At 36.6% G+C, this 11,765-nt stretch overlaps 1 protein-coding gene and 1 pseudogene across 7 annotated transcripts in view; one reads left to right on the top strand and one right to left on the bottom strand.

Moving 5' to 3' along the window:
- LOC135213676 (longitudinals lacking protein, isoforms H/M/V-like) overlaps positions 1 to 8,960 on the bottom strand; it is a 30,078-nt pseudogene extending 21,118 nt beyond the window's left edge.
- The window catches only part of LOC135213675 (protein bric-a-brac 1-like), a gene marked incomplete at its 5' end in the record, with an annotated part of 136,966 nt that overhangs the window by 65,168 nt on the left and 60,033 nt on the right, over positions 1 to 11,765 (top strand).

The following is an 11,765-nucleotide window of genomic DNA, read 5'->3' on the forward strand; positions in this document are numbered from 1 at the left end:
TTAGAAAGAGAGAAATGATTGTACTTACAATGATTCTTTCATACACAAACACAACCATATACTCAGGAAAGCAAACGACGAGAAAGAAGCGGGCAGAGAGCGTCGAAACACACGGCCACTCGCTGTGAGGCCGAAAGCAAAAGTGATTTGTTTACCTCCCAGTCGCGCGCGCGCGCCTGTCGGACAAGCAGTTAACTACCGAACCCTTGTTCGAAAGCTTACGACCTATCCAGCTGCCGCTAGTACCTTCCTATTGTAAAAGGGACCGAAGGTTTGTATGCCGTGTCGGAACAAAAAAATATATATTAAAATCAAGAATACCAATAAACAATGATGAAAACTTCCACAAACATTCTGTCTTCAGGAAAAATGCAAGAGCAGCATTTTTTTTAACCTATAAAACATAAAGCTTAGGCTTACTTGCATCAAATAAAAAATGAGGTTATGAACTTCAAAAGTGATGAGAAGGATCAAGGACACTTGGCCAGGTAAAAGTTGTAGAACTAGAACTGAAGTAATCTTGGAAATCATGGAAAAAGAATGTATGTGAAGATCTAGACCAGATGGGAACAATTTCATGTCTTACCTTATATGAGGAGGAGCTGATGTAGGAATGGAATGGAATACAGAATTTAGGGCCAAAGGCCAAGCACTGGGACCTATGAGGTCAGTCAGCGCTGGAAAGGAAATTGAGAGTAGGTAGGTTTGAAAGGTGTAGTAGTAGGAAAACCTCGCAGTTGCACTATGAAATCACTTTCAGGAGAGGGTAGATAGCAAGATGGAAGAAAGAAGTAGAGGCTGATGTAAAAAATGATAATGATGAAAACTAATTTTGTATGTTTGGGATGATGGAGAAAAAAAAAGACAGAAAAAAAAAGAGAGAAAAAAAAGTCAAAATATGGCTTTAAATATCACTGACAATTGAAGACATTACTGGGAGCTGTAATGACACTATATACCATACATACAGTTCAGCTTAGTGTGGCTGTTGTGTACTATTGTGACTAATTTCAAAATCAAACTAAATGGTACATAAATCTTCCATCTAGATAAGTAGGAGAAGAAAGAGATAAAGAAAAGCCTCTGCAGTAGGCGGCAGCGAAAGATGTTCCTGAGGTAGTCAATCTACATAACTGAACAGTATAGCACTGCAGATTCATTACTAATTTTTATTAGACTTCATAAATTGGACTTATAAGTGTTTACTCTTAATGATTAAATCAAGATCTTATTTAATGTACAACACTTAAATAATCCTGCTAAATAGCATCTGCTATTAAATACATTGGTTCTAATAAATAAATAACTGAAAAAAGGACTACATAGCTTTAAATATAATTCCATTCAGTTTATTCAACACGACTGACTATAATTTCTAAGATTCTTATACCAGTTAAAGTATCATATAGTATCAATATCAATTAGGATAGAACAACAATGGGAAGCATATAGTACTGCAAAATAGTACATAATACAAATTTCCTAAATCATTCAATAACTTACAAAACTTAAATGCACTGCCAGAAATTAAAATCTGTCAAAGGATAATACTGAAGAAGAATCATTAGAACTAACCTCTCCTTTATAAATAAATTCTATGAGTGCCTCCAACTCTTGGCCCTTGACATCTTTCAGGAAGACAATAGGGTGCTTGCATGGATTAGTCTGAAACAATGTCTGAAAGTAAAAAAAAAAAAATAAAAAAAATAAAATAAATGAATTTTAGGTTTCATACATATAAATCTTAAAGTACAGTAGTACCTCGAGATACAAAGTTAATCCGTTCCGAGGCGCCCTTCATATCATGAGGTTTTCGTATCTTAGACCACATTTTTACATGTAAAATGGCTAATCCGTTCCAAGCCCTCCAAAATACCCCAGTAAATTATATTTCCAGGCCTAAAACACATGTTCTAGGGTTACGACGATGATCCGAACGGAAGAAACAGGACTCCAAAAAGCAAAATACTGTACATACTTGATTAGTAATATTCAACTGCATATAATATTAGACCCCCATTTTTATTTTTACTGCATATATTAGGACTTTAGCATATGTCCCTAAGCAATAAGCCTAGCCTATGTTAGCGGTTGCTACTGTAGCCTAGTCTATGATTCTGACATCTAAACCTAAGAGCTAAAAGCTTAGAATATGCCAATAAAATGTATAAATAATCAGTATGTACTCATTTCAATAATTATTAATTAATCATTAACTATAATACACACACAAAAAAAAAAACAACCTTCCAATCGATTGTTTACATTCAGCTCTTACTCGTCTTACGAGTACCGAACGAACGCCAAGCAATCATTTTTCCTAGCACACAGTAAGCCATAAATTTTCATTAGTATCTCTCTTCAACTAATGAAACTACCAAACAGTATAATAACCATTCATTTATATTCTTTATTCTATCTTTACCTAATGGAGATACCGAGTTACTGACAGCTATAATGAAACATACGTATACGAAACGTAATAATAAACAGAAGAGGAATTCTAAAAAAATACGTATTTGTTGGCAGTCTGATTTATTTTATATTTTATGATATCTAATTCACAATTTTTTATTAAATGTATTGCATGTACTCATTTCAAATATTATTAAGCAACCATTAACTATAATAAACAAACAAAGAAAAGCTTCCAAACTTCTATTTACATCCAGCACTTACGAGTATCGAACGATCGCCAAGCAATCACTTTACACAGTAAACCATAAATTTTCATTATCTCTCTTCAACTACTGAAACTACCAAACAGTATAATAACCATTCATTTCTATTCTTCATTCTATCTTTACCTAATGTTTTTTTTTTCTTATTAAATGTATTGCATGAATAAGTTTTTCAATTTACAGCATCCTTTTACCAATAGAATACTTAAAGCACAAGGGGTAGATGCTGACCATAGGAGAGCAGGACCTTATGGGGTGACTAGCATCAGGAACCAATGGGAGAGCGGGAGGATGGTGGCGAGTTTACTCAGTTGGCGGCGCGGGAGTTTTAAAATGTTCTCGGTGGTCCGGGAGCGAATCTCGGGACTTTGTACAGTAAACAACCTTTCGTATACTTGAAAACAAACTTTTTGTATGTAGAGCTGTGAAATTTTTCGTATTTGCTTTCGTATCTTGAGTTTTTCGTAAGTTGAGCCTTTTGTATGTCGAGGTACCACTGTACTACACACCTAAGATCTGTTTTTTCGAATGACCTCTCCATTATAGTACAAACTCTAAATTCTACATCAACAAAGGTGTTTCAGATGCCAAATTTAAGGTTCTCCCTTTTCTTTCTTTAAGTATGGTCTATATCCTTCTGCTTCCCCCCCCACCCTAACCACCAGGGGACTGATGAGTACAAGCACTGGCTGGGCTGACAGGCAGTACCCTTCTGAGTGCACCAAGTGTGGGGAGGATGGGAGGAAGATTATTTCTAAAGTTACCAAGTTTTATCTTGAACATAAATGCTGCATGTACACTTGCCTATCATGAAAAACAAGAAGCTTATCACTTATGGAGGAACAGCCAACCGAACATTTTGTGGCATAATGTTTCATTGGGGTTAGAGGTTAAGCTCAGGTTGTCTATCAGAGGCATGAGCTAATAATGAGGGAGTGAAGGAGGTATGTATTGCTCTTCAAAAATGGAGATCTACTCTCAAGTCTCCATTCATTGGACTTTATGATTCTTGCATGCCTCCCTTGTAAGAGTGATGGAACTGTTGCATACTTCCCTAACAAGATTGTAGAACTTTTGGCTCAAGTCCTTGTACGCAAACAGAGAGGCGAGTCCTTGGTGTTACTTCAGCCATGCTTTCCAGAGCCTAACTTGTTTAATAACCTTCAGGTCTAGGTGATTCAAAACTTTGCTTCTGGGCCTTGAGAGTTATAGTGGCATAGACCCTAATGGCATCTTTACCATTTTTTTCAACAGAACCCAGAGTCGGTTGATGGCCAGTACAGTAGTTTTAATAATGTCATTTCAGGTGTTCCTCAAAGTAGTGTTCTTAGACCTTTCCTATTTATCATCTATACTAGCAATGAAAAACTATATACCTTTGCTTTTACAGAAGTGACAAAATCACCCAGCACAAACCGAATTCTTGTTGGATTATCCAGTGTTTCCTACCAAGAATTGTAACTAGGAATTAACAGACATCGTAAAGACTCCTAATAATATATTTATTTCATTATTTAGCAACTCACCTGGAAATATGGCGAACATGCAGAGAGGACAACCTTGTGCGCTGAGAAGGATTTCCATCACAAGCCAAAGTAACATCAACAAAAGCATCCTGTAAATAAAGAATAAACAGTATTAATTTCATTTTCTAATACCAACACAAGGTTTCTCACAAAGAAAGATTTATCATCTAATAAAAGTCTACTAATCCATTTGGAAAAATGTACTATAGGTACTAAAACCAATTCAGCTGCTAAGTTCCAACTCTGAAACATCTGGTACCTTGTTCTTTCTCATCTTATTTGAAGAAACCCTATACTGAATGAAAGGCTCAATAATATCCTCAAAAAAATTATGGATTAACAGTAGTACTGATATTCAGCCATGGACCGTGTCTTCCTGCTTGAGGATGTTTGGACAGCAAGTTATAATAGAAATAGGAAATGCCAAGTTCCAATGAAACATGAGAACTACAAATTGACATCATCATACTCCCAGGTTTGTCCTTCATATGCATGCTCTACTGAGGTTCAGGGCCACTGCACTCAACAAAAAAAAGGAACTGAAATTTATGTCAGAGTTGAAGTACTTCCATGATTTTTTAAATTTCTATACAACATAAAAAAATAAGGGTCTCCTACGATTTAAGAAAACTATAAATTAGACTAACTAATTCTATGACACAGTAAAGAGATGGGATATTTTTTTTACTAAATGTATAAAAGCAAAGTACTACCTCAATCCAAATTAAGATAATGTAAATATATTATTCTCAGCGTCACAGCAAGAATTGTATAATTCCAGAAATATATGAATAAATAAGACATTATCTTTACAATATACCCTGTATGAATAAACTTATAGCATATATCTACAAATACTTTATCAAATACACTTTAGAGGTTAAAGAAAAATACTTTACCTGGGTACGTAGGTAGCTAAATACTTCAACAAAATTAGTTTGGTGGTTATTCCACTTAAGAAGAAACTGGTCTTGATTCATCCTGCCTGAAATGTGCAAAAAAATTTAGTGGTAGTATAGTTTATGGACGTGTTATAATTTACTAGGCAATGCAACAATAACTGGAAAAATTAGTGCCTGAGAGTACCACAGGTAGTCTCCGGTTATCGGCGGGGGTTCTATTACAAGTTTACAACATCATGACAATAAGCAAAAATTACAGATTACTGGCTGTTGGCACTGATAACTGGAATCAGCTCCTTTGTTAAGTATGTAATGGCACCGATACATGGAAACTGGCTCATAATAGCAGTGAAAATCGCTGATTTTTGTTGCTAGCAAGCCCCGTAAAAAAACCGGATTGCCAATAACCAGGGACTGCCTGCATTTGGTATCGTGGATCATAAAATGCTATAATTTCATGTTTCATACAGTGACCTTTCATCTGTATATGGCCAGAAAACAAGAGACTATGTACATAAGCAAATAAAAAATTCTGTTTTGTTTCACCCAACCCATTCTTCTTGTGCAAACACTTGGATGAAAACAATACTTTGTTGTCTGAAATTCATTCAAGAATAAGGCTCCTTTTGCCAAAATGGTTATTGAAACTGTGACCATTCCTAGGTCATCTTTCCCTGGCATTAGCAATACCAAGGCCTCTTCCTCCTCGGACTTCAGGGATACCTTCAACCATACTACCTGGGTGCCAGTCACAACACTGGTACTATTTCTTTTTTGAGAGAGTATGACCTATCACTTGCTAGCTTCCTCGCCAATCATCGATTCTTCACTGGAAAAAAAAAAAAAACAGCATTCCACCACCTACCCCTCGTATTCCTCTGGTAATGGTTCTGTGCCGACATCAAAGCACCAAAGACAAGAAGTTTTCTAATACCTAGCCCTTGTTTAAGATAGGGTTCCTTTTTCCAAAGTTCTAGACTGCGTCTGAAATACATCTATCCACAAACAGCAACATAAGCCTTACAAGGGAATGTCTACAACAGAGACCAAGGGCAAGTCTAACAAAAATAATCCTTCCGGCCAAATGTTTGACTTACAAAGAGCAAATCCTATGATGGGTATGTCCAGTAAAGTACAAGGTTAGAAGCCGAGCTTATGGCTAGAAAGTCCTTACTTGACTAGCTGGATTGTAATTGGGATACTGAGCATTGAAACTTGAATTTTACAAAGAAGTTCAACAATTTGACTGTACTACATGCAATAACTGGCTCGAGTGTATTCACTGAATTGTGCATTTACAAGCAAACTTTATACCTAAAACAAATATTGCAGACTTTAACTACATTACAAAAACAATGAATGACAACTGACAATGGAACCAATGAGGCAGGCTCAGGAACTACTACTGCCTAGTTATCACCATGACTAATTAAACAGACATCAATGGTGTGTGTGTGTGTGTGTGTGTGTGAGAAGATTCTGGAGTATAATGGGCAAAAAGTATACATTGTTTGTATGGTGTTTTTACGTTGCATGGAACCAGTGGTTATTCAGCAACGGGACCAACAGCTTTACGTGACTTCCGAACCACATTGAGAGTGAACTTCTATCACCAGAAATACACATCTCTCACTCCTCAATGGAATGCCCAAGAATTGAACACACGACCACTGAGGTGGGACGCCAACACCATACCAACCATGCCACAGAGGCACAAAAAAGTATAGAAGAGTCTTCACAAATGAACAAATCACTTGTTCCAAAAACATATCATGCTTGGGCAGCACTGATGAGTGGAGACCTTACCTTGAGAGAGTCAAACCTTAGTGAGGATAAAGTCCTGATCTCAGAATTAAAATGAACTTAAAAGAACAAATTTCAATTGTGATCAACCACTATGAATAGCATTTCAGCATCATGCCAGGTACTTATAATTACAGCATCATCTGGGTTTTTTATAACCATGTAATATGTACAACATTGTCAGGAATAATTGCATAAAGCAGCTTTGATAACCATTCACTCAGATTATATAGTGCAAGAAGTATCAGAAAATAAAAACAGCCAATCTAGAAATGCTGGCATTTTTTCCCATTGCTTCCCATTCTTCCTTCTAAAACTTATTATGGAGGTGAAAAATGAATTAAGTAACCATGAACAGATTCATTCTAACGAAATGGCATTGTTGCTCAAACAGTTAGGAGAATGGTAATGGTGCAATATATTTTGACCAAGTAACTCTTAAGTGCTTATTTTATGATCTGTACATGTAAGTGCAATACTGCACTCAATACAGCTTGAAACAAATGCTACCAAGCTGGTGTTTATAGCAATACGACTTCACAATGAGTACGTAGTTATTCTATTACAAGAAATGTCCTGAATAAGAACTTTTGCTTACCCAAATACCAAAAATACACATTTAACTAATATACAACATATATTTTATACTGCAGCACTAGAATATCGTCCTTTTTCTGGGATTCTAGGTCTCCCTGACTTAGTGCAATTTAAGCTAGGCATGGCCAGGCTGGGATGTTAGGGTAGCAAGGTTTTGGCCGGCCATATTAATCACATTTGGTTTGCACAAAGTAGAAATCCTCATCCCCTTGTATTTATTAATGCATATAACAAAGGTTAATGTATTTCTTTCCATATTTCTAAATCTGACTAAACTTTTGGTCTCTCTAAGTTAGACTTACGATGTTTCTCCTTGTCAGTAACAACTCCCTATCACCAACTTTCTTATAAATTTTCTTTTCTAGCTTGGGAATCATAGATCAAAGTAAATTTTCTAGCTTGGTAATCACCTTTCACTATTTCTTACCCTTTGTTAACCACTTTAGTTGACCCTCTCACAAATAAGACTGCATTTTTTTGTTCTCCTAGGTCTACTCATCTCGATAAGAAATAGTTTAAACCATGTTTTAGTTTACTATTATGTAATCTTGCATATTGTCAAGCATCCTTTTGGATAATTATAAAGATGTAAACAAAATAGTACCAGCATACAAGCAATAAAAAGGAAGAACAGGTTAAAGAATAAATAAAAAATAAAGGTAGCTCTGCCATGGAAGCAAGAGGTTAAGTGAGGATAGCACCTCACACAGGAATAATCTGTGATAAAGAGTTGAGCTATCCTGCTTGGTAAGCCCTGTCCACTGTTGAAACTAATGCCTCATTTTCTGTTGCTGCTAAACCATACATAATTACCCATAAGGAGCAATTAGGTTTCTGTAAAGCAATGGTTTTCTACTTTCACACAGCAGTAAAGGGCAATGTATCATCTAAATATAATTGGATAATACTAAAAATATTTATCGTTTTGTTCTCCCCATAAAAACAGCACTTAATTTGGAATATCCCTATACTGAAGCTGCATCAAAACAGCAAAGTAAAAGGTACAGGTATATTATGCAATAAGTGCAAATTGATAAATTTTGATTGAGGTTAAAATTAAATCTACATACACATACTCAAACAATTTGCATAAAGTATAGCTAAAACAAATCGCAGTTATCTGAAAAAAAGGAATGGGGTAGTACTCAAACTAAATATAAATACAACCATCTTGTTTTGGCAATTCCAAAATGCTATGAAAATGATGGAGGCAACAGTATCATAATAATACTAATAATAAAAAAAAAATCCTACACAAGAAACAATTAGAGCAAACCATGAGGCATTTCAACACTATATGTAAAAAAAAAACCAGATGCAAGGAAGTCTACAGTGTACATGAGAAATAAAGTACTAACTCGTTCAGCCAACTATAAGCAGAATCACAGTTGGATCCAAACAGCTCTTCATGCAAGACATTTCACACATCATTGAAATTACAGATGCGATATACACAACAGGATGTTAGGTAGAAGGGTAGGCACACAGTCTGAAAATTAAGACAATGTCAATGAATTAGCATTCCACAAAATATGCATATCCACATCATAACATCAATCTAACCAATGCTATTTCCTACCTACTGGGTCCACTGTATCATCATTTCTATAAAAAAGTAGTTTTAAATTAAATACGTTACATACAGCACAGTAGTCATCCAACCTCTTCTTCAAATGTAGCAACACATCATACACCAAATTTAACTTATGTACCTGTATCTAATTATACTGTATGATTGTTAAAACATCATAGAAAAATGATAGTTTCATATAAAGATTGTCATATAAGAAAATGTTCATCCTATGATCTACACCTTAAATGCATTAAACTACCTCATATATTATCACTCCACAACGTACGTATATATTATACTTGCATTATCCATAAAAAAATATTTAAAAAATGTAACTCATTTCCTAATGTTCACTTTATTCCTTAAATTGTACCAAAAAAATCAATTCACTATGTTAAACAGAAAGCCCATTAACCAGAGAATTGACATCCTAGTAGTCCATTACAGCCCAAGTATCTTTATTAAGGAAATTTTTATATAACAAAAAAAAGCCTAAGCCCTCAGAGCTTTAATAAACAAAAAAATTTTTCACAACATTTTCAATTAGGCAAAATTACAACGAAAACACCCTTTACAGTGAGATCTATAGCAACTTATGGTTCAGACTGATTTGTAAAAGGAGGGGGTTAATCTCAACAGGTATATAACAGAATCATTCATCTTTTTTGTTATTATATATTATTCAGTTTATAAGAGCAGTTCTGCTGAACTAGCATTAAGCCTCAAAGATCTGTGAAAAGAAGCCAAAGCTGAGGGTATAACAGATCACTTCACCTCATGCAGAGAGCATTTCAGAGACTACCAACAAACATACCAATTTATAATCATATTTGCTTGTTTATTCTGTTCCTTTGGAAAATATTTGATAGGACATAACCAATCCTCCCTTCCAGGTTTTGTTTGAGAAGACAAAATGACATTTCCTTGAACTAGCAATACAATAAGCTCATATCATGAACTCTCTCAACTATAGGTTTCCTAATAGTACATAATACTGTCTGAAATCCAAGATGCCTATGTCTTTGTACAGATAGTATGGTCTTTTTCCCATTCATTCCTAGGCCCTCCTACAAGTCTCCGCACTACTACTTTGTCTACTGCTGGGGTCACACATTCACGTATGCACTACGGCGTATGCCCACGTATGTGGATCGTGGGCATCATCGCGGTGAAATGACCTTATTGATAAGCTGGTAACAAACAGGACACGGGCTAACGGACGGTAAACGTAAAGCCAGCACCGTAAATTGGGACCGCAAATGTACGCGCAAAGAAAGCAAGGTTGGACGTCTACCTGAAAGTAACGCCGATATTGTAATGTTCTATGTATGTCAACTTCACGTCAAGACCACACCCACCGTTGTGGGTGCCGTAGGGTACAAAAGGGCGGGCCTGTGAACAGAGCTTGCCGTTCCGTAAACAATCATTGTAACAGCTCGTCTCGTCGTTGTTTTCCTACAAATTATATATTTAGTTTTATGGTAACTTTTTGATAGTAGCCATCTGTAATATATATAATATGTAATTAATGTAACATCACAAATAAATGAACATAAGATAAGCACTATATAAGACTAGCACTAGAATTTTCTTGCTTCGATTTTACCATTCAGACATACACTTAAGACATAAAACTGTTGACTATGGGCGATTTATAAGCGTATAGAATAACATCTAATAACTTATCAAACGTTCTTGGAAATAAATAGGAATTCTACCTATTCAAGATAATATTTTTTAGATGTATATAAGAATTCTCCTCAGATATTTACATTATTTGTTACACCATTATTGTAAGACTGCTATTCAGAGGAAATGAATGTCTTCGACAAGGGAAACGTTCTGTCCCTCGTCATTGGGGGGGTATAGCTTCATGGAGAGATTTCCGTGTCGCTGTCATCAGTCAGAATCTATCCAACTCCGACTCCTGTAGGTGGAAGTTGACATTTTCCCTGTCCTGAATGTCTGCAGGAGTGGTTGTAGGAGTGGCTGTAGGAGTCTTTTCCGGGCCGAAAGAAGATCCTGCAAGATGTGACGTTGATGGTCCCTTCCTTGGTCGTTTTAGGAGGTTCGGCATCTTGAAGGGCACTGTGGAGAGCTTGAAGGTAACTGCTGGTCTTGGGAGACGGAAACAACAGCTGACCTGAGGGCGCCGACCTGACCTTTTATACCACGCTACAGCGTTGCCATGTCGCACAGGGTTGTAAATGTGTGAATCGGTTTCGCCGTAGGCTACAGCGCAATTAGGAGGCCCGCGTGCTTCGCCGCGGAAAGAAAACAACGACGGCGAACGATGCCGGTAACCCTAGCGCTTACCCCGCAGCAGTCACCGTGGCTCCCACGTGCAATGCCTGGAGCTACGTCAGGTGACATTTGGCGTGACCACCCACGACTTGTTTTGAACATTTCAAAACTGGAGTGGGCTACGGCGCCCTAGTGGGTGGAGCTTAGCGCCCGGACGACCCGTCGCCGTACGTCTACGATTTTACGTGTGTTTTACGTTATATTTACGGTTTACTGACGTAATCTTTTGTTGCCCCAAACTACCAATTTCCGCTCATGCTAGTGGGGCGGTGTTTACCGTGCGGTTGATCGTGAAGTTTTGGTTTGAATGTGTTGACCTTAGCATACTATACTTCTGATCAATTATTCCTTGTCACTTCTTACTGCATGTCCAAACCAT

The sequence above is a fragment of the Macrobrachium nipponense genome, chromosome 43 (assembly GCF_015104395.2).
Source record: "Macrobrachium nipponense isolate FS-2020 chromosome 43, ASM1510439v2, whole genome shotgun sequence".
Classification (NCBI taxonomy): domain Eukaryota; kingdom Metazoa; phylum Arthropoda; class Malacostraca; order Decapoda; family Palaemonidae; genus Macrobrachium; species Macrobrachium nipponense.